The sequence below is a fragment of the Bos javanicus genome, chromosome 6 (assembly GCF_032452875.1).
Source record: "Bos javanicus breed banteng chromosome 6, ARS-OSU_banteng_1.0, whole genome shotgun sequence".
Lineage (NCBI taxonomy): Eukaryota > Metazoa > Chordata > Mammalia > Artiodactyla > Bovidae > Bos > Bos javanicus.
The window spans coordinates 61,408,996-61,430,788 of record NC_083873.1 but is presented as its reverse complement, the minus strand read 5'-3'; the positions used below and the strand labels follow the sequence as shown (position 1 = coordinate 61,430,788).

Sequence of the window (21,793 nt, the reverse complement as noted above, 5' to 3'; positions counted from 1 at the left end):
TTACCAACACAAAAGACAACAGGCCGCTAGTTCTTAATCCTCTGAGTGACCTGGGGTCGTCTAACCAAGAGTAAAGCCCTTAGAGTGCTTTTTAATATTAATAGCTTTGGTTAAAAGTCAGAATAAAAGCAACCTTGAACTAAGTTGGAGCCATCCTTTCAGCCATACTCACACCCAGTCAGGCCTGGCCCACATACATGCCACGGCTCCTCCACCCCGTCCCAGGGCAGACATTGCTAATAGATCACAGCACACTTTCCGGCCAAGTATAAACACACCTCCATCATTCTTTCAACACTGTACTTCAAGCAACTACTGCCATCCAGCCAGAGCTAGCAAGTGAGTTGGATCCAACTTTCCAACTCTGACCAAAACTGTATTTTACTGAGAAGACAGAACTTCTAAATAACTCCAAGTTAAAGACATTAGGAAACCCTTGCCGCTATTTTTCAAACCAGATGGGGCAAACAATAAAAAATATTGCTTTGAATAGGCAATCTCACTTCAAATTTATATTGTTTTCAAGGCTTTCCAATCTCACATCTATTTTTAAAGTTTCCTCTCCAAGTATTTTTGACTCATTCTATGCTCATCTCCTCTTAAAGGTGGTGGCCATTCAGTGGCTAAATCTGGCCTCTCCATCTATGAAGCACTTCTCCATTTCAGACCTTTCAACACTTAATACCCTCTCAGTGTCACTATCGGTAGAGCTATGAGTGAGCTCAACCTTTCCCTGGAAGTGGTGATTTAACGTGTGAATTATATGGTTATTAGGATGGGTGTCAGGGAAATAGTGTAATATATGTAATGTGGAGGCTGATGGGGCTGGAGGAGCTGAAACAGTCTGGATGATTTCTGGCGCTTCTTTTAATGCTGTGTCAATTATTCCTACGACCAATCATTCAAAGCTGTCTATTACCTTCTAATAATAATAATAATATTTTTCACTTAACGTTGCACCTTTCACCAGAGGATTTCAAAGAGCTTTGCAAACATTCATTAGCACTTTATGAAGTGGGCAGGTAATATATAAATACCCAGTCACATGTCCCTAAAGAGCAGCCATTAATAGTTCCCTTGACACCACATTCAGGTTAGGGCAGAAACAAAAAATGAAAAGCATTTATATATGAAAAGCCAGGTGCCATCAGCAGCAGCATTTTCGGGGCATCTGTAGAATTCTAGCAGAGATGAGCCTCATTTTCTTGTCTCTCAGGGTGGCAGCAAGGCGGTCGGTTTCCCTGCTCTTGCCATCTGTCCTCAAACACACAAACACCTCTTCCTAAGACACAGCACAGACCAACGTGCAGACAATCCAGATACTGGATTCTGTCAGAACTCTTAGAAGCCCTGTTAACAGGCGACATCCCAATAGGGGAAAATTCTGACTGCCCTAGAGATGATCCTTACACAAGAATCCTAAGTACCTTCAGTCTTCTCCTCAGGACAAAATGGAATGAGGGAAATGTACCCCAGAGGTGAGGAAGGAGAGGCTGCCAGATCCCAGGTAAGGGAAGTTAGAACAAAAAGTGTGGGTTCAGACAAGGACCACCTGAGAAACACGAACAGCTGGTAGCTCCAAAAGCTGAGGTTACAAGTACCCAGTTGAGCAGTGGACGGCAAAAGGCAGAGGAGGGGATTCACCCTTGAATCCCCATCCTCTATGCCATTTGTCTGACTTAGAAGATAATTAGACACAGAACCGATGGCATATTTTATACATTCTTCTCAATTTACGTGTGTGTATGTGTGTGTTACTCAGAATAGGCTAGCTTAGGCTGTGGCAATAACCATCACCCAAAAATCTCCAGGCATTAACACAACAGAACACACCAAACCTATTGCAGACCTAGATGGCTCTTTGGGACATTTATTCTCCATGTAGTGGCTTATCATTTCAGGCTTTCATCTTAGGCATTCTCCATCTCAGCATGATGCTTCCTGGTTCACCCTGCTGGGAGAGGGAAGATGGGAAATAACACACCAACACTTATTGTTTTTCCCAGGAGGGACACACATCATTTTTATTCCTAGCCTATTGGCTGGAATTAGTCACATTGCTCCACCCAAAACTCCTGGAGGGGCAGGAATACATAGTCTCTCCTATGTCCAAGGAGGGGAGGAAACTGGAAATATCAGTGGGCATTAGTGAAGTCTACTAGTAAGTACATAGTGCTGTTTTAGTTTGAAACCAGGGCAATAGAATCATCTCTAAACCTCAAAGACCTTAAAATATGGGATAAAAGTGTTATACACGGGCTGGCTTGCCTTGCCCCATGCTCGATAGACATGGTCGGTGTGAAGGTACAATATCTTCCATGTGATACGATCCAGATAGAGCTAGGGGTGGCTTTGTGTTTTTCTGCACAAACCTTTCTGGCAACAATTATTCCTCTCATGCTTTCTTATTTTTACCAAAGAAAAATCTTGGGTTACCATATTCCTCTCCTTCCCCAATCCCAAATTTCTTTTACATAGAGGATGTTCTCTGACTACAAAAACAGCATGCAGAGAGCAGAAGCCCTTTGAGCCAATATTTCCATGTTCTCTAAGAGAGTTCTATCCTCTGTCCTTAAAAGCCAAGAAATGAAGATCATTACACTCACTACTCTGCAATATTCACTCTTGATTAACCACCAGTGCATTATCCATATTGCTTCCTAATCATTGTTGACTGGTTAGAAAGATATTTTTTAACTCACTCTCTCTTATCTTGGGCTTCCCTGGTGGCTCAGATGGTAAAGAATCTGCCTGCAATGTGGGAGACCTGGGTTCAGTCTCTAGGTTGGGAAGAGCTCCTGGAGAAGGGAAGGGAGTAGCTACCCACTCTAGTATTCTGGCCTGGAGAATTCCATGGACAGAAGAGCCTGGCAAGCTACATCTATGTGGTCACAAAGAGTTAGACATGACTAAGAGACTTTTTTCTTAAACCAGAACAGATTTGTGTTCACCATATCAGAGTGTGAAACACAAATGAACCAATTCCTTTCCTCCCACTCCATTTGGGCTCAGTGGCCCCATCCCATCAATCCTTCATTCTCATTGGGAAGCTCTTTCAGAGCAGGGCCTACTGTGTTGGAGAAATGCCAGGAAGGAAAGGAGAAGTCCATTAGGTTCCAGATGAGTTCCCAGCAACCTTCCATTCTAATTCTGTCTAGCAGGGGAAAGAAAGGATTTGAGAGAGGTACAGGATTCTCTCAAACAGAGAGAATTGTTTCACAACTGCCTAGCTATGTGACTTTGGATGATTTACTTAATCTCTTGGTTAATCTGTTTACCTCTCTATAGAAAAGAAACAATAATACTGCTGACATCATATGCTTGTCATAGGGATAAATAAGACTGTATATGTGCAATGTCACAAAGAAGATATTAACATTTATCTCCCCTTCCTAAAAAGGCTGTTCCACAACAGAGGGCACATAGCCAGAGTTGTATCACAACTATAACCTTTAAAATGTGTGAGTTACTATATTGTACAGCTGTAATTTATGTAAAATTGTGCATCAACTAAACTCCAATTAAAAAAAAAAGACTGATCTATCTTACAGGCAAAATGGCAATTCTTCAGTCCTTGTCCTCCAAAAGGAAAGAGTTCAATTGAGAGACATAGAGAAGTTTCAAGTAGCAAGGGTTTATTAAACAAAGCAAAATACACTTCCAAAAAAGAATGAGAGCAGGCTGTCTGGGAACCAGAAACAGCTCTGTAATGGGCTATGCATTCGTGCTCAGTCATGTCCAACTGTTTGAGACTCCCTGATCTGTAGCCAGCCAGATCTGTCCATGGGATTTCTCAGACAAGAACACTGGAGTGGGTTGCCCTTCTAGTCCCTAGGGGATCTTCCTGACCCAGGGATTGAACCTGCATCTTCTGTGTTGGCAGGCAGATTCTTTACCACTGAGCCATCTGGGAAGTAATGAGGGTGGAGTTGGATGTTTTAGAGTGGTGATCCCTCCCTTCGTCCTGTGTTATTTGACTGACAAGTTGATTGACAGCTTTAGGTTATATAACTTTTCTCCTAGAGCACAGATACTTAAACACAAGTATGTGAATGAAACCATGGGGGAGGGGGACAGTAAAAACCACAATGCTAATTTATTACAAATATCGCTTAATGAACCCTGGGTCACTCTGAGTCACTTTTTAGGTCTTGGCATGCCTGTGCCAACCTGTGCTGTTGAGTTTTATCTCGTTTGGTCCTGATAAGGCTGAAAATGTAGCAGTCCTTGACCAGAAGCGGGAGAACCTCCTGGTGCCTTCTGATCACTAGCATCCAGGTGGAGAGGGAACGAAGATCCCATCCAGAATTAGGTGGCGACCTACTCATGTCTGACTACTTGCCTAACACACCTACCACTCCCTCTTCTTTTCCCAACTTCTCTCTCTCTCGCCCCCTCTCTCCCTCTCCTCTCACGCTCTAACTTTTCCTGATGCAAAAACTGAGAGGCCCACAGTGACCATTCTTCCCCCAAGGTCTAATCCCATTTGATCTTAAACAAGGAACCAGTCTCTCACTAATGATATTAAGAGGCATCAAGAGAGGAGAATTCCTAGTAACAAATCTGCATATATCATTTGTTGCCCCTTAATACAAGCACAGATGCAGTGATCCTTGGCATCTCTTCCTTAAGAAAAACAGTTTTAATGTTGACATTCTGTCTTCTGACTTGAAGCAAGAAGTATTACATAAAACGGCAGCTAAGGGTTTTCAGATGCCACCTCCAGATGGTAACGGTTCCCAGGGAACCCCACCTTCTAGTTTGCACATTTCTGTTAAAGTACCCATCTTCTGGGTACTTTAACCCAGAAACTGCAGCCTCTCCTTTCAGAGACTGGTCTCAATCCTGAACGAATCCCCTCCCACACACCAATCCAAGGTGTATCTCTCTAAGTCTGAGAGGTGAGTGCACAGCAGCACCTTGACCCAAGCTTCAAGAGCAGGGTTGGAAGAGGCAGGCTCTCAGCTGCTCACCACTGTATAGCATGCAGAGGGCACAGACCTGCCAAAGTAAGTCCATTCATGGTCTTCTGCCCCATCAGTGTGAACTGAGGCACATCTATATATTTTCCCAATTTTATAGCTAATAACTGTTGGGCTACACAGACACATCCCCTAAAGACAAAGAATTCTCATTCATTTATTCATTCATTCATTCTACAAATATTTATTGGGCACCTATGCATGCCAGGAACTCTCCTAGATTTTGGGGACCATTGTTCCTCTTATGAAGCCTGCATTCTAGTAGAGGCATGTGCTGGATATTGAGTACCCTCTGTCTGCCCTGCCAGATCCTCTGTCACAAGCCTACTGTGTGTCACGGAGACCCACCTTTGCAGATCGCCATCAATAGGCAGCCTTGCCCTTTGGCTTCTGGTTGGGTTGGGCCAATGAGGACCTAGCAGAAGACGGGGTGGAAGCAGCAGAGCCAGATCTGAATGTCTACCCTGCTGACGTCCTCTCCGCTGGGCCACAGTACCACCAGATGGCCTCTCCTGTAAATTATTTCTCTTCCGTCCAGTTTCAGGTAGCTGTTCCCTGCCCCTGCCCCATTCAGATCTAGAGATGGCAGCATTCCCTGATGTTGCTACCAAGACCACCATCATCACTTGTTGCTTTCCCTTTACCCACCTATATCTTTGTAAACAATCCCTTTATTAATTTCCTTTTCACTATTTCATTTGAGTGGGATGTTTCCTTCTAGAACCTCATTGATGTAAGGAAGTAATCAAAATGATTCCAGGCACTGTTTATAAAACCTGTGCATTTGGCATGGGAAGGCATTATACAGCACGGTCAGGAAGGACTCTTTGAGTAGGTAGTGTGACTAATGAGGAGAGTTCAGCAATACTCTGGAGCAGAGCCTTCCAGACAAAGGGAAAAGCAAGCGCAAATGATCTGAAGCAGGAAATGAGCTCCATGTATTCAAAGAAGGAAAAAAGAGTTCACTGTAGTAAAGGAGGAGGTGTGAGAACCTTGATGTGATGGAGAAGCAGGCAAGAGCCAGACCAGGTGGAGCCCTGGCCATGCTGAGCGGCTGACTCCTAATTTCATAGGAGACGTTAAAGGGGTTTAAGCAGGAGGGTGACAGAATCAGATTCACGTCTTTGAAAGAATTCCCCCAGGCTGATCTGTGAGAATAGATTCTTGGGGACTAGGGAGGCAGAAGAAAGATCAGCTGGAGTCTCTGGCAGCAGTCCGGAGGAGACCTGATGGTCACATGAACTAGGGTGATGGCAGCGGAGATGGACAGTGAACAGTGTCTGGATATAATACATTTTGGAGGAAGAACTCTGAGGACTTGCCATTGAATGAGTTGTGAGGAGTGAAGCAATAAGAGGAATCAAGGATGACTGGGAGGTCTGGGACTTGAGCCACTGCGTATGTTGTGATGGTGCCATTTACAGAGATGGCGAAGCCAGGAGAGGGGGACAAATCAGACAGAACGTACACATGGGGATGTCAGGCCTGGAGACATAAACATGGGTATCATCGGCAGACAGAAAGGATTTAATGCAGATTGAGGGGCTGGGCAGGCTTGATGTGGGGAAGAGATGCATTTCATCTGCACCATCTTAACCTGGACAGATGAAGAGAAATCATTTTCTAATTGCTCAGCAATTTCAAGATGCTGCCCTCTCAAAAGAGTCAGTGCATCCCATCAATATGCAGGACACTGTTCCGTTCTTTTCTTCATTTTCCACTTCCAAACCATGTCTCCTCAGACCCACAGAAAATAAGAAAGACACCCAGCTCTGAGCAATATATTTTTAATAGCTGCTCCCTTAGAAATGCAAGGAGAAGTCTTCAGTTCAAGGGGTAATGTGATATATTTTAATTGGATCCTCTATCTCCTCAGTTTCTGTCTGGAGGAAAGGGAGAGATGGCTTTATTCCTTCAGATTTCAACAACATTTATTGATTACCTATTGTGGGCTGGTAGCCAGGTGCCAAAGCTACACTAGAGAAGGAAACAAACAAAGATCTCCGCCCTTACAGAACTTGCTTCCAGTGGGATGGACAGAAAATAAACAACAAACATAATATTAAAAATTAGATGATACCATGTCTTAGAAACTGGTAAGTGCTATGGAAAACCCAGAGCAGGAGTGGAGGCACTCAGAGCATGGAGGTGGACTCTGATTTTAAATGGTTTCAATATCAAAAGATTGGGACCGGGAGGGAAGGGTGAGGAAGCTTTAGGTGATTAAGACTCGTCTGAAAGATGAATAAATTCTCAGAACAGTACAGGGGGTGCACCTAGAGACTGTCATACCGACTGGAGTAAGTTAGAAAGAGAAAAATAAGTCTTGTATATTGATGCAAATATGTAGACTCTAGGAAATGGTATAGATGACTTCATTTGCAAAAATAGAATAGAGACATCTCTACGACAGATGTAGAGAACAAACGTATGGACACCAAACGGGGGAAGGAGAGGGTGGGATGGATTGGGAGATTGGGATTGACATATATACACCATTGATACTATGTATAAAATAGATAACTAATGAGAACCCACCATTTAGCACAGGAAACTCTATTCAGCACTCTACGGTGACCTAAATGGGAGAGAAACTCAAAAAAGAGGGGATATACGTATATGTATAGCTGATTCACTTTACTATCTGGTAGAAACTAACACAACATTGTAAAGAAACTATAGCCAATAAAAATTAATTTAAAAACTAAAAACATAAAATAAAACAGTACAGGGCAGCCTGGTGCCTCAGGGAAGAGAGTGGACAGTAGAGGGAAATGGGGAAAAGGCGATTTTTGTGAATTTTGTGACTTTAAAATGTTTCATCATGTGAATGTATCAATATTATTTGTTTATGAAAATGAACAACAGTTCAGGAGACACTGTTTTAGTAATGGTCTAACTAGGCTGGCAAAACTGACAAATGCTTCCTCTCTCTTCAATAGCTTTTTACAAGTTGAAAAGGAAAGTTGACGTCCTGGTAATCCGCAGCATCAGCTGGAAAGAAGTAACTTGACTTCCCAAGTAGTCTTCAAAGTGTCTCCTTTTCCACCCCATCTGATACAACCTGAGAAATCAACGTGGGCAATATTATAAGAATACTTTTCCTTCCATCTCCATGTTCTTACCCTGAACCATAGACAAGGCTTCATCTCTGGTCTCTAGGGGAACACTGGAGCATCTGCACGTTCTCTCCTCAGTTACTGACCCCTTAGGACAATCATGGGCCATTTTCAGGAGTGGGGCCAGCTTGGGCCCACCCTTCTCACTTGCCCTCCGCCTCTCAGATCTGCATGGGTTCAACAAGATGGCTGGCTCCTTCCTCTCCCAACTAGGCAGCGGACAGATTGAGCCTGGTCAGGCCTCAACCTTTCCAATATGGGCTGAGCATGAATAGGTCAGGACTGGGATAGCATTAAAGGTTCTGCTTTGGAGAGGGAGATTAGAGACGTTGCCACATCCTCCAGCCTTGCTCATAACAAAGCTGATCAGCATTTTACTCCTTGTGTTAAGAACCTGTAGAAAGGGGACAGTGATTAATTAGCACCCTCAGACTTCCAGCACAATTGAATTCTCCTGATAACAAGGCATCTTAGCAGAAGTCCCTAAGATATTTAAACATTTAAACACATCAGCACTATTGCTAGTGATACAGACCAGAATGATGAATCTACAACCATTTTTCCAAGAAATGGTGGCAAGTCTTATGGTTGTAATGTTTCATGTAGTAAGGTTTTCAAGGAGACTTTTCCAACTAAGAAATACTCCAGAGTCTTCATGTTAACGAATAAGAAGTAAAACTATTAGAAATATTTTTTAATGCCAATGAAAATGTTCAAACTGACATTGCATATCCCCTGTGATGCGGCACTGACAAGGACACAGCCTCCCAGCAGGGGCATTCCTGACAAAAACGGAACAGATCATAAAGAAACCATCAGACAAACCCACACTGGGGGACATCTTACCAGATGAGGGGCCAGTACTCTTCAAAAATGGCAATGTCAGGAAATAAAAAAGAAGGTCCAGGGAAAGCTGCAGATTAAAAGAGGTTAAAAAACACAACACCTAAACGCAATGTGTGACTCTAGAGTGGAAAAAAACAATTGCTAGGAAGGATACTTTTAGAACAAATAGAAAAATTGGAATATGGATGGTGTAATAGATAATAGCCTTGGATCAATGCGAAATATGCCAGATTTGATGGGTTCACAATGTCAATGTTCTCAAGAAACACTGGCTGCCACCATCACTGCTTCTGCAATTTACTTTCCAAGGGTTCAGCATGAAACAAAGAAATAAAATATATTACATATCATCTATGATAGAGATATGCATAGATAGAGCAAATGTACAAAAATAATAACAGGTTGGCCAGGTTAAGATATGTGGCCATTCACTACATTACTCTTGAACCTAGCAATAAATGAAACTTTACAAATTAAAAGGTGAACAGTTTTTTAAAAGGATACTCCCAAAAAGATACCATAATTTTTATGTGTTCTTCAAACTTTGAGAGAGGATTAAGTAAGTCTTGAGGATGCCATAAGAGAGAAAAGATAATTTTGTAACAAATCCCCTGTGTCTCCGTATACAGAGGCTGTAATTCAGGTCACCTCACAAGGGGCTCTAACCATCAGAGCCACTGCTTTCCAATCTGAGAGTCAAGCACAGACTACCTGACTGCAGATAGAGAGGGGTGCCCCATAAATATTGAGGCTTGCTCTGACTGATCCCATATGGGGGCCATCCCTCCTGGGGCTTAATTCCCTCCATCTTCTCCATTTTCCTTTAAGTCTTTCATTATATTAAAAACTCAACTGCACCTTCATAAGGGCTTTGAAAAAAAATCACAAAATTACGCAACACTCAGACTCGGCTATATCACAGATTCTGTTTTTAAAATATATTCACACTGCCCTCAGGCCTTTGCCACAGAAATAGACATGCATAAATCCACCTGTATGACAGGCTTTTTTGTTAAACCAGCTTTTAAAAATTTTCTTGAAAAAAAGTCCATGACAGACATGCCTTATGCCAAGTAGTGTTAAGGTGAGGTTTCAATCTATAATTATGACCATTTCATGTAATTCATTTCTGTTATAAATACCAAGTAATTTGCAAATCCTAGTTTGGTTACATGGCCACGATAACCTTCATCTCCTCTCCCTCAGCATATTTGCAAGGCAACAGGGTATTTATAGACCTTCACTATATATCAGGCACAACACTCTACAAACAGTACCTTGTTGGATAGTCTCGTTATTAGGAATATGGGATTATCTCTGTTTCACAGATGAGAAAACTGGGGCTCAAATGGTCATTTGCCTAAGGACATACAACTTGTTAATAGCAGAGCCAGAACCTGAGCCAGACCTACCTGACTGCAAGGTCCAGATTTAGCACCACTACATCTTAGCACACCCATCTCCCCTGGTCTTCACAGCACCATCTTGGCTTACATCACACCAACATGAGGCCATGTGGACACTCTCTGGAATTGAGAAGACTCAAGGAGACACCAAATAGGAAAACAAAGGCATCTCCTACCATAGAAAGAATAAAAGACCTTTTTTCATTCTTACTGGCGTACAGTTGCTTTACAATATTTGGTAGTTTCTGCTCTACAGCAAAGTGAATCAGCTGTATGTATTCATACATCCTCTCTTTTTTGGATTTCCTTCCCATTTAGGTCACCACAGAGCACTGAGTCGAGTTCCCTGTGCTATCCAGTAGGTTCTCATTAGTTATCTATTTTATACGATAGTGTATATATATTTAAATCCCAGCCTCCAAATTCATCCCATCTCCCCTTCCCTCTTGGTGTCCCTATGTTTGTTCTCTATGTCTGTTTCTCACAACTTTTATTAATTCTCACTATTTTTGCCCAAATCACTTAAACGTCACACATAGGAAAAAAAGCTAATATATTTTATTGCCAATTGTTCTTTTCCTGAGATTTTCCTGAACTATTTAGGTTGATCTTTTGAACCTGAATCAAGTTCTTCTGCCACCATCCACAACTTCAAAATGCCAATTTTGTACAGACTGCACCAAAGCTCAGGATATAACTCACAGTATTATACATTTCATATTCAATACTGAATAGGAAAATCTGAAATACACACTGCATAAGTAATGGCAGTAAAAAGCCAATGATATTTTAAAGATATTTTAAAGATTTAGTATTTATCATTGTAACACAGCTTTTATGTTTGATGTTCTATGAAGCCATGAGCTCACTTCTGAATCAATGCTATTTTATCGCTTGCTGTTATATTTATGGAATGTTACTGTGAACAAAGCAAAGCAAGCCAAGTCTATTCCCAACATAACCTATAAATAATGTAAGTAAATAAACTAAGCAAATCTTCATGAAGCAATGCATTATTTACTATTCCTTGTTGCTGAAATATGAGTTTAAATTTTGGTTACATATTAATGTAAAGTCTTAGCAATTTCTAGATCTCCCTAGGGAGAAAATCCTGAAGCTTAACTCAGAATTCACCTTGCATGCTTTCCCAACTCGGTAACTAAAAGCCACACTCCTCTCCAGAGTCAGAAGCAACCTCTCCACATAGGCCAATGATCTGCACTTATCCTAAGAAAGTCTAAGTTGGCATCATGGTGTAACACCCAAGTGGGTGTTCAACACTCTTTGACCAGTTAGATATTGTAAGACAAAATCACTATGACTATAGTGATCAATTGCACTCATCTCACATGCTAGCAAAGTAATGCTCAAAATTCTCCAAGCCAGGCTTCAACAGTATGTGAACTGTGAACTTCCAGATGTTCAAGCTGGATTTAGAAAAGGCAGAGGAACCAGAGATCAAATTGCCAACATCCGCTGGATCATCGAAAAAGCAAGAGAGTTCCAGAAAAACATCTATTTCTGTTTTATTGACTATGCCAAAACCTTTGACTGTGTGGATCACAACAAACTGTGGAAAATTCTTCAAGAGATGGGAATACCAGACCACCTGACCTGCCTCTTGAGAAACCTATATGCAGGTCAGGAAGCAACAGTTACAACTGGACATGGAACAACAGACTGGTTCCAAATAGGAAAAGGAGTATGTCAAGGCTGTGTATGATCACCCTGTTTACTTAACTTATATGCAGAGTACATCATGAGAAATGCTGGGCTGGATGAAGCACAAGCTGGAATAAAGATTGCCGGGAGAAATATCAATAACCTCAGATACGCAGATGATACCACCCTTATGGCAGAAAGTGAAGAAGAACTAAAGAGCCTCTTGATGAAAGTGCAAGAGGAAAGTGAAAATGTTGGCTTAAAGCTCAACATTCAGAAAACGAAGATCATGGCATATGGTCCCATCACTTCATGGCAAATAGATGGGGAAACAGTGGAAACAGTGTCAGACTTTATTTTTGGGGGCTCCAAAATCACTGCAGATGGTGACTGCAGCCATGAAATTAAAAGACACTTACTCCTTGGAAGGAAAGTTATAACTAACCTAGACAGCATATTAAAAATAAGAGACATTACTTTGCCAACAAAGGTCCATCTAGTCAAGGCAATGGTTTTTTCAGTAGTCATGTATGGATGTGAGTGGACTATAAAGAAAGCTGAGGATCGAAGAATTGATGCTTTTGAACTGTGGTGTTGGAAAAGACTTGAGAGTCCCTTGGACTGCAAGGAGATCCAACCAGTCCACCCTAAAGGAGATCAGTCCTGGGTGTTCACTGGAGGACTGATGTTGAAGTTGAAACTCCAATACCTTGGCCACCTGATGCGAAGAACTGACTCATTTGAAAAGACCCTGATGCTGGGAAAGATTGAGGGCAGGAGCAGAAGGGGACGACAGAGAATGAGATGGCTGGATGGCATTACCAACTCAATGGATGTGAGTTTGGGTAAACTCCAGGAGTTGGTGATGGACAAGGAGGCCTGTTGTGCTGCAGACCACGAGGTTGCAAAGAGTCAGACACGACTGAGCAACTGAACTGAACTGATAGTGATCAAGGCTATTTTAATTTTCATATATTATACTCAGAGTAAGAGTAGCTCAAACTTTCTCCATGTTTTAGTGTATTTTTAGTGATTCACCTATTCTTTCAAAATTATCAGGTAAGTCCTACCATGGTTTCAAGTCCTGTTCATGTTAGGATGTCACAGTGAACAAGAAAGGTAAGAATCTCTTTATAGAGACTACAGTCGTGGAGAAGTAGAGAATTACACAGCAAACAAGTAAAATAATTAACAAGATAATTTCAGTAGTGAAAAAAACAAAGAGAGTACTATGATAGAAAATGATAGTCATTTTAGAAAGGGAGGTTAGAGAAGGTTTGTATAAGAAACTAACATTTGAACTAAAGCACCCTGAAGACAGACTAGCACATTTTATCAGTTTCTCCTTCTTCTCCTCCCACTTCTCCTTTTTGTCTATTTAGTGCCAGCTAAGATCCATTAATATATGAGGAAGGGATAGTAGAAGCCCTAGTGAAAAAATATTCCAAGATAAGCTGGGGTGGAGTCCTCTTGGAGAGAAAAGGTAAGTATAATGCTAGGCAAGTACCAACAGGCGGATGGCCATCTCTCACTGAAAGAAACCACTCAGAATGATGCCTGGGCTCATAATTCAGGGGTGAGAGATGGATTTGTGCAGAGAGCGGGTACCAGGAGACCTCAACATAAATAATGGTTAAGTAAGATTTGCAAACAAACCACAGGTAAGTCAGCCATGGGCAGCTGGGATGGGCTCAGGAGGAAAAGGGTTGGGATAGGGGCTGAAAAGATGCTACTGAGCTGAAGGCAAGAGGTCCTGACCTAATGGCCAAGCAGAAGTCATCATTGCCTTCATTCACTCTTATGTGGTCTCTGCTTGGGACCACCCACAGAAAAAGTGGTCTACTCACAGCCGGAGGATGCTGGAGGTCTTCCTTCTATTAGAAAGATAATAATATTTCATCTCCTAACCATGCTTGAAAGATTCTACAGCTTTACCATTCATGATTATTGTCCCGATAGGTTTAATTATCTGAAATAAAAAGGAGAAAAGATCTCCAGAGGGTTTCCAATCAATGCCCTGGCACTAGAGAGAATAAATAAAGAAACTATCCAGAACAAAGATTAAAAGTTCAGTTAGCTGACCAGACCCTAGGCAAATTTGTGAAGAGGATGAAAGCTGTCTTTCTATCTACAGTTATAGCACCCTTCACTGTGTGAGGTTAATGGGCCTTATTTTCCTCATGCTTAACATTTATTTAAAGCTGTCTGCACCTATTCTCTTTATTAGGCCGCCTCCTCTGTAAAATATAAGGTGGAAAAAACTGTAACAAATGAAGTCATTCTAAGTAGTCAAGGACTCAAAACAGTTTGTAAGTCATCCTTCGGTATCCACAGGGGGTTGGTTCTAGGACCCCTATGAATAACCAAAAGCCAAGCCTGCTCAAGTCTCTTATATAAAATGGTGAAGTATTTGCATAGAATCTGTGCTTATCTGGAATACTTTAATCATCTCTAGATTACTTATAATACCTAATGCAATGTAAGTGCTATGTAAATAGCTGTACATACAATGTAAATAGCTGTACATATCATGGAAATGCTTTGTAAATAGTTGTCAATGTGTGGCAAGTTCAAGTTTTGGTTTTTAGAATTTTCTGGAATTTTACTTCCAAATATATTTAATCCAAGATAGTGTGACTCCATGGATGCAGAGGATACAGAGGGCTGACTGTAACACTTAGTCAGTTGCAGCCCTGATTACAGATTTACCTGGAGGATGGAAGTGTCATGGAGAAAGAACAGTTGCCGTCTACCACAGACACTAAAGCAGGTAAGAAAGGCACAAGAAATGGACTTTTCTTTTTACTTTTTTTTTTTTGGGGGGGGGGTTCTTTTCTTATTGAGGTATAGTTGACACACAACATTATATTAGTTTCAGATGTACAACATAACTATTCAATATTTGTATACTGTGAAATGACAACCACAGTAACTCTAATTACCATCAATTACCACATGAAGTTAAAATTTTGTGCGTGGATGACTTTGTTCAGTTTCTGAAAATTTCATCTACCTGTATAGTTATGATAGGTACATATGTATGTGTGTGTGTGATGAGAACTTTGAATATTTATTCTCGGCAACTTTCAAATATGCACTGCAATATGTTTGGCTATAGTCACAATAATGTACATTACATCTCTGTTACTTCCTTATTGTATAATTATTGACATATACATAAGAAAAATATACCTATCATAAGTACACAGGTAGATGAAATTTTCAGAAACTGAACAAACTCATAAACTCAGCACCTAGATCAAGAAATTGTGACCAGAAACCCCTTCTTGCCCCTTCCTGTCATTCCTGCCTCAGGGACAGCCACATTCTTGACTTCTGACACCATTGATGAGTTTTGCATGGTTTTGAATTCTATATAAGCGGAATCATAGAGTGTATTCTTTCATATCTGGCTTCTTGTGACTGATATTAGGTTTGTGTGATTTGTTCATAATACAGCATGTAGTCAAGGTGAGGGCAGAGGGCCTGGAACCAATCCCCCATAGATACGAAGGATGACTGTATTTACAGTTATTCATGCTGTATAATACAAGAAGTCATCTCGTAAATGCCAATAGTTGACCCTCAGAACTGAATTCCAGCGAGACAGCAAAAGAGACACAGATGTATAGAACAGTCTTTTGGACTCTGTGGGAGAGGGTGAGGGTGGGATGATTTGAGAGAATGGCGTTGAAACATGTATGATATCATATGTGAAATGAATCACCACTCCAGGTTCAATGCATGATACAGGAAGCTTAGGGCTGGTGCACTGGGATGACCCAGAGGGATGGTAAGGGGAGGGAGGTGGGAGTACACCCATGGCAGATTCATGTTGATGTATGGCAAAACCAATACAATATTGTAAAGTAATTAGCCTCCAATTAAATAAATTTATATTAAAAAAACAAACAAACAAACTGAATTCCAAGCATGCTTAAAGAGGAAACAGAAACTTATCCCCAGAGTAAAATTAACTCCCTTGGCTGAAATCTTTTTCTATTTTGTTCATTGAGCACTGAGCTCATAATGCATTCTCTCAGACTTTCTTATTTAATTTGAAATTTATGTCTGAGCTACTCTTAACATCAGGATACAGATAGATGAGGTTGAGTCACAATCCTTTCCCACTACTCAAGGAATGAAGCCAAGCTGTTCTCTTGCTCAAATTTTATTTCTTCTCTCACAAGTAACGATGCTTAAAGGTACACCAAGAACAGCTGCCAACAGCCCATCCTCTGGGACACTCATCCAGCTTAGCCAGTCAATTGCTGGCATCTGCTCACAGGTTGCAAACATCAGGACGTGCTTGTGATCATTATCGAGGCAATTCTAAGCCTTGCAAACACACACACACGTAGGCCTGGGCTGGCGTGCCTCTAATCCTGGAGCATGTGCTTCATCCATTTCACCAGCTTGCCTCCCCAGGCTACCCTGGCCCATGTCAGACACCTAGAGATTCATGGCACTGGACCAAGAGGCTTCGGTTCTCACCAGACTGCAAACCATCTCTAACTTTCACCGGATCCGCAGTAAAATGAACAAGACAGAAGCTGGCATCAGTTTGACTGCAGGTGTCGTGCCAGGTCTGGCAGAAAATGGTCAGGGCCAGCCTATGAAAATGTTTACTTCAGTGTCTTGAAAACCAAAGAGTACAAAACAACACACCATCCTCAGAGCTATGTGATACTCACAGTTCAGGATAGGAGTCTGTAAAATGTTCAGAGGTCTTCTAAATTGGTGGGAGAGAAAATATTTCCATTTTGGAGTAGGTTTGGTGCCCTTTGTCCAGACTGAGAGGTAGTATGGGGCCCTAGAAAGAACAGATTCTCAGTCAGGCATGAGGGGGCCCTAGCATTCCCAAGTGGAACCCCAATATCCTTTCAGAATTCCACAGGCCCTACGATCTGTTCCTTTGGAGACTGATCTCATGTCATTTTCCAACCAAAGGGTTTTTAATTGTTTTCAATTGTTCTTATTGTCCAATGTGGCTTCCCTGGTGGCTCAGTGGTAAAGAATCCACCTGCCAATGCAGGAGATATAGGCTTGATCCCTGGGTCAGGAAGATCCCCGGGAGCCAGAAATGGCAACCCTCTCTGGTATTCTTGCCTGGGAAATCCCATGGACAGAGGAGCCTGGCAGGCTACAGTACATGGGATCACAAAGAGTCAGACACAACTTAGGTACTAAACAACAAACAACATTGTCCAATGTACTATTTTAATATTAGTAATTAGAGACTATGTGGATGCTAACCACATGCGGATAATATCACTCTAATGGCAGAAAGTGAAGAGGAACTAAAGAGCCTCTTGATGAGGGTGAAGTAGAAGAGTGAAAGAGCCAGCTTAAAACCAAATATTAAAAAAACTAAGATCATGTAATCCAGCCCTATTGCTTCATGGCAAATAGAAGGGGAAAAGGTGGAAGTAGTGACAGATTTCCTCTTCTTGGGCTCTAAAATTACTGTGGATGCTGACTGCAGCCATGAAATCAGAAGACAGTTGCTTCTTGGCAGGAAAGGAATGACAAACCTCGAACGTGTGTTGAAAAGCAGACACATCACTCTGCCAACAAGGTCCATATGGTCGAGGCTTTGGTCTTCCCAGTAGTCACGTGTGGTTGTGAGAGCTGGACTGTAAAGAAGGCAGAACACCAAAGAACTGACACCTTCAAACTGTGGTGCTGGAGAAGACTCCTGAAAGTCCCCTGGACAGCAAGGAGATCAAACCAGTCAATCTTAAGGGAGATCAACCCTGAATACTCATTGGAATGACTGATGCTGAAGCTGAAGCTCCAGGATTTTGGTCATCTGATGTGAACAGACGGCTCACTGGAAAAGTCCCTGATGCTGGGAAAGGTTGATGGCAGAAGGAGAAGAGGGCGTCAAAGGATGAGATGGCTGGATGGCATCACTGATGCAATGGACATGAACTTGGGCAAACTTGGGTGAGGGACAGGGAGGCCTGGTGTGCTGCAGTCCACAGAGTCTCAAAGAGTCAGACACGACTGGGTGACTGAAAAACAATTAGAGTCTGAAGGGAAGTAATTGGGATTTGAAGAGCTGAGATTCTGGGATTCTTTAGGAAGGCTTACTTCATGGAGTATATTTGGAAAAATATTATTTAATTAAAGAATTGGCCCATTCTCAATAAGCTGATTTTCTATTCTAGGGCCAAAAAAAAAAAAAAATTAGGCAGAGGCAAGAAGTAATGCCAATCAGACAGAGCATATCACATCTACTCTCATTCGGTCATTAAATATTTTTAATCATTTTTAAAATTTTTAAATGAACATGTGCTCATTGTAACCAGTGATACAATCTAACAACGTATAAAGAAAAAATTATGCATCTCTCTTTAAATCTTCCTCTATTCTCACTCTCTTCCCAGAGAAAACAGATATTAATGGCCAGCTATACACTTTCAAACCTTTTTATGTGTATATAATATGTAGATATAAAAATTGAATCATACTCTTCACATAATTTTGCAGTTTGCTTTTCTCCTTTAATTACATTATAGAAATCCTTCCAAGTGAACAATTAGAAGTGGAATTCATTCTTTGAAATGACTGCATAAAATTCCAATGTATGGATCTTCTTATTCAATAGTTGTTTTGATGGAAAGTAAGGTTGTTTCCAATTTTTGTTTGTTTGCCAATGAAAGCAGTGCTGTAATAAATATTAGTACACACGTCCTTACATACTGGTGCTTTAATTCTATTGGCTAGAATTCTACTCACTCTGCAAGGTCGGAGCTTAGGTACATTACTCGTTTTAATAGCTATCGACATATTACTTTCTTTAATCCATCTGGACTTTATCTTTTGTATTAAGAGGTAGGAATTACAAATTTTGCTTTCTGCCACATGTTTAGCCAATTTTGCCAGCATCATTTATTAAATAAGCCACCCTTTTCATAGGTTGCAATGCCACTTTTAACATATGGGCAATTCTCATGAACACCTGGATCTCTTTCTGGAGTTTCAATTCTGTTTCACTGCTACATTTATCTGATTTTATGCCAATAACAAGCCATTTTGACTACAGTGGCTCTAAAACTAGGCTTACTATCTAGTGAGGGAAGTATGTCTTATTATTCTTTTGCATTTTGTACTCTAAGATTAGTTTACCAGATGTCTCAGTGGTAAAGAATCTGCCTGCCAGTGCAGGAGACACAGCAGACATGGGTTCAATCCCTGGGTTGGGAAGATCCCCTGGAGGAGGAAATGGCAACCCACTCCAGTATTCTTGCCTGGAGAATCCCATGGACAGAGGAGCCTGGTGGGACTACAATCCATGGGGTCACAAACAGTTGGACAAGACTGAGAGACTGAGCATGCACCCACTTTAAGATACCTATTCTTCCATTTGAACTTAAATTATTTTATTCAACAAAAACATTAAAAATTCTGAATGAAACTGCAAATATTTGTTTATTGAAAGAACAGAAAATTACACAGCTTTAAGTATTCCTTATAGATGATTGTACATCTCTCCATTTATTCAATAAGTTGTTTTAGGTTTTTTTTTAATATGGGTTCAAATCATGTAAAACTATTCTTCTGTATTTTAAATTTTGTGCTTATAATTGGGATTTTTTTTCAAAGTCTATTTCTAGCTTACTGACACTAGTAAAAAAGAAAAATTACAGATTTTTTATATTTATCAATTATCCAAGTGAAAGTGAAAGTGAAGTCGCTCAGTCGTGTCGGACTCTTAACGACCCCGTGGATTGCAGCCTACCAGGCTCCTCTGTCCATGGGATTTTCCAGGCAAGAGTACTGGAGTGGGGTGCCATTGCCTTCTCCCATCAATTATCCAAACACCTTATCAAATCTAGAACATTTTTTAGTCTCCATGGGTGTGCTAAGTAACCAATCAATATCACTACAAATACATTATCTCTCCTGATATTTATATCTGTTACTTACTTTTCTCATCTTATTACATTAGCTAGTACCTCCAAATCAATGTAAATAATTGCAGTCATAAAAGTGAGCTCTATTTTGTTCCTGAGTTTAAACAAAATAACTTCAACACTGGACTTCATATTAGATTTGCTAAAAGGATTTGATAGTCTTTTCATGTTTAAGTAAATATCCCTATAATCCTATTTTGCTTATAGTTTAGTCAAGAATGGCTATTTAATTTTATAAAGTTATGTTACAGTATGTTATAATTTAAATCCATGCTTGTTTCTTCTTTTAGTTTGCTCATTTAAAGAACTTTTATGTAGATAATACAGCCTACTGAGTTATGGTGTGTTATTCATTTTATACAGGGCTAGATTTGGTAAACCAATGTTTTAATTAGACTTTTGCATCATGTTTACAAGTGAAATCAATATATACTTATCAGATTACATTAGTTTTATAAAATGAACTAAGGGACTGTCTGTTTTTTCCTAGGGCCTGAAATTATTTACATAACATAGGAATTTTCATTTTACTTCATAATTTTACTTCATCAACTTAGAAAGGTATTATTAGATATTATGAGAGAGGGTATTATTATTATTTTTCTTTGGAGCAAGGGTATTATTGTTATGCAACTTTTAAACATGACAAGGAGTAGACGTTCAGAAAGGTATGTAGGCTGACTAACATGAAGCAGCTATTCTGTATGAAGTTAGGAATGAAATACCAGGGTCGTGATTCCAGGCCTGGACCTTGGTCTAACCGTGTACCACCTCCTCTCTCCAGGATAAGCCTCAAATCCTGACCGAAACAAAGACATCAGAAACTCTACAGCAGGACCAATGAAAGAAGTCACCTTTGGAGAATACCCAGTGGAGCAGTCACAAGCCTTACAAAGAAGAGTTGTGAACTGCTGAGAAGCCACAACCAGAGAATGATCTCCTTGGTATCTGATCCTTTGAAATGGGATCATCCAGATGGAGCAAATGGACCACAAACAGTGATTTAAGATAGTGGATTCATGAAGGGCAACTGTGTAGGGTTGTATAAAACTATGTTAAATAATGATAATTCATGTACATATCTTCTTTTTGTAATTTACAAAGAGTAAGTTTAAAGAGGTTAATCGTCTTGTCTTTAAAATATGATAGTCCTTTCAGTATAATGTCTTAGATTAAAGACATTGCCTTTAATAGAAGGAAATGTCCAGACTTTTCATATCTTTTTCCTACAACAAGAAGTGTATATTTTCCAACAATTTTTTAATGATTTAACAATTTTTGTAAATCATTTTCAGGCTTCTGCAGCTGTAGATTCTCACTGTGAATCCCCTGCTTGCTCATGCATAAGTGTATTTGCAATACCAAATATACAGGTTTAGTATTTTGCCATGTGAATGTGGGAAGTAATTTTAATCATGTGTAATTGGTCACAAGGCCTAAGTTGCAGTAACTATTGCTGTTTTATTTAACAATGCCTTGTTGTTTTGTATGCATTAACGTTTGGGTGTAAAGATTGTGTGTCTATCCAACAGGGAGCCACAGTATTTAAATTGACCAACCTAATGTTACAACTACTAGAGGTTAATCGTTTGTCAAGGATTACACTCTATGTCTTAAAGGTGATGCAACACTCCATGTTCTTCATTTTCCCCTACTTGTTCTTTGCCTACCCACTGCCCTCCCCAGTTACAATGGAGGTAACATAGGAGGTCATATTATACTATTGCTTTATCCACAGGCCTGAATACAGTGAAAAGGCATTCAAAATGTATTTATTATAAGAGTGAACAAATAAGTACCATACACCATTTATACCCAAAGTGATCCCTGCTTGAATCCTATCTAGAAAGGACAAC

The 21,793-nt window shown here is 40.5% G+C and overlaps 2 long non-coding RNA genes across 3 annotated transcripts in view; one reads left to right on the top strand and one right to left on the bottom strand.

Annotated features, from left to right (window-relative positions):
• Positions 1-21,589, top strand: part of LOC133249494 (uncharacterized) — a 31,061-nt gene extending 9,472 nt beyond the window's left edge. The window contains exons 2-5 of one of the 2 annotated variants that reach the window (XR_009736982.1): positions 13,398-13,498; positions 14,644-14,785; positions 20,722-21,056; positions 21,518-21,589. This is a non-coding gene — a long non-coding RNA (uncharacterized LOC133249494). Of the gene's footprint in view, positions 1-13,397; positions 14,786-20,721; positions 21,057-21,517 lie in introns of both variants that reach the window. The other variant, XR_009736981.1, reaches the window with a different exon arrangement.
• Positions 1,850-18,195, bottom strand: LOC133249496 (uncharacterized). The gene is made up of 2 exons (XR_009736984.1): positions 16,710-18,195; positions 1,850-1,954 (listed from the first exon to the last, which is right to left on the bottom strand). It is a non-coding gene; the product is annotated as an uncharacterized LOC133249496 (long non-coding RNA).
• Positions 21,590-21,793: the final 204 nt, after the last annotated feature.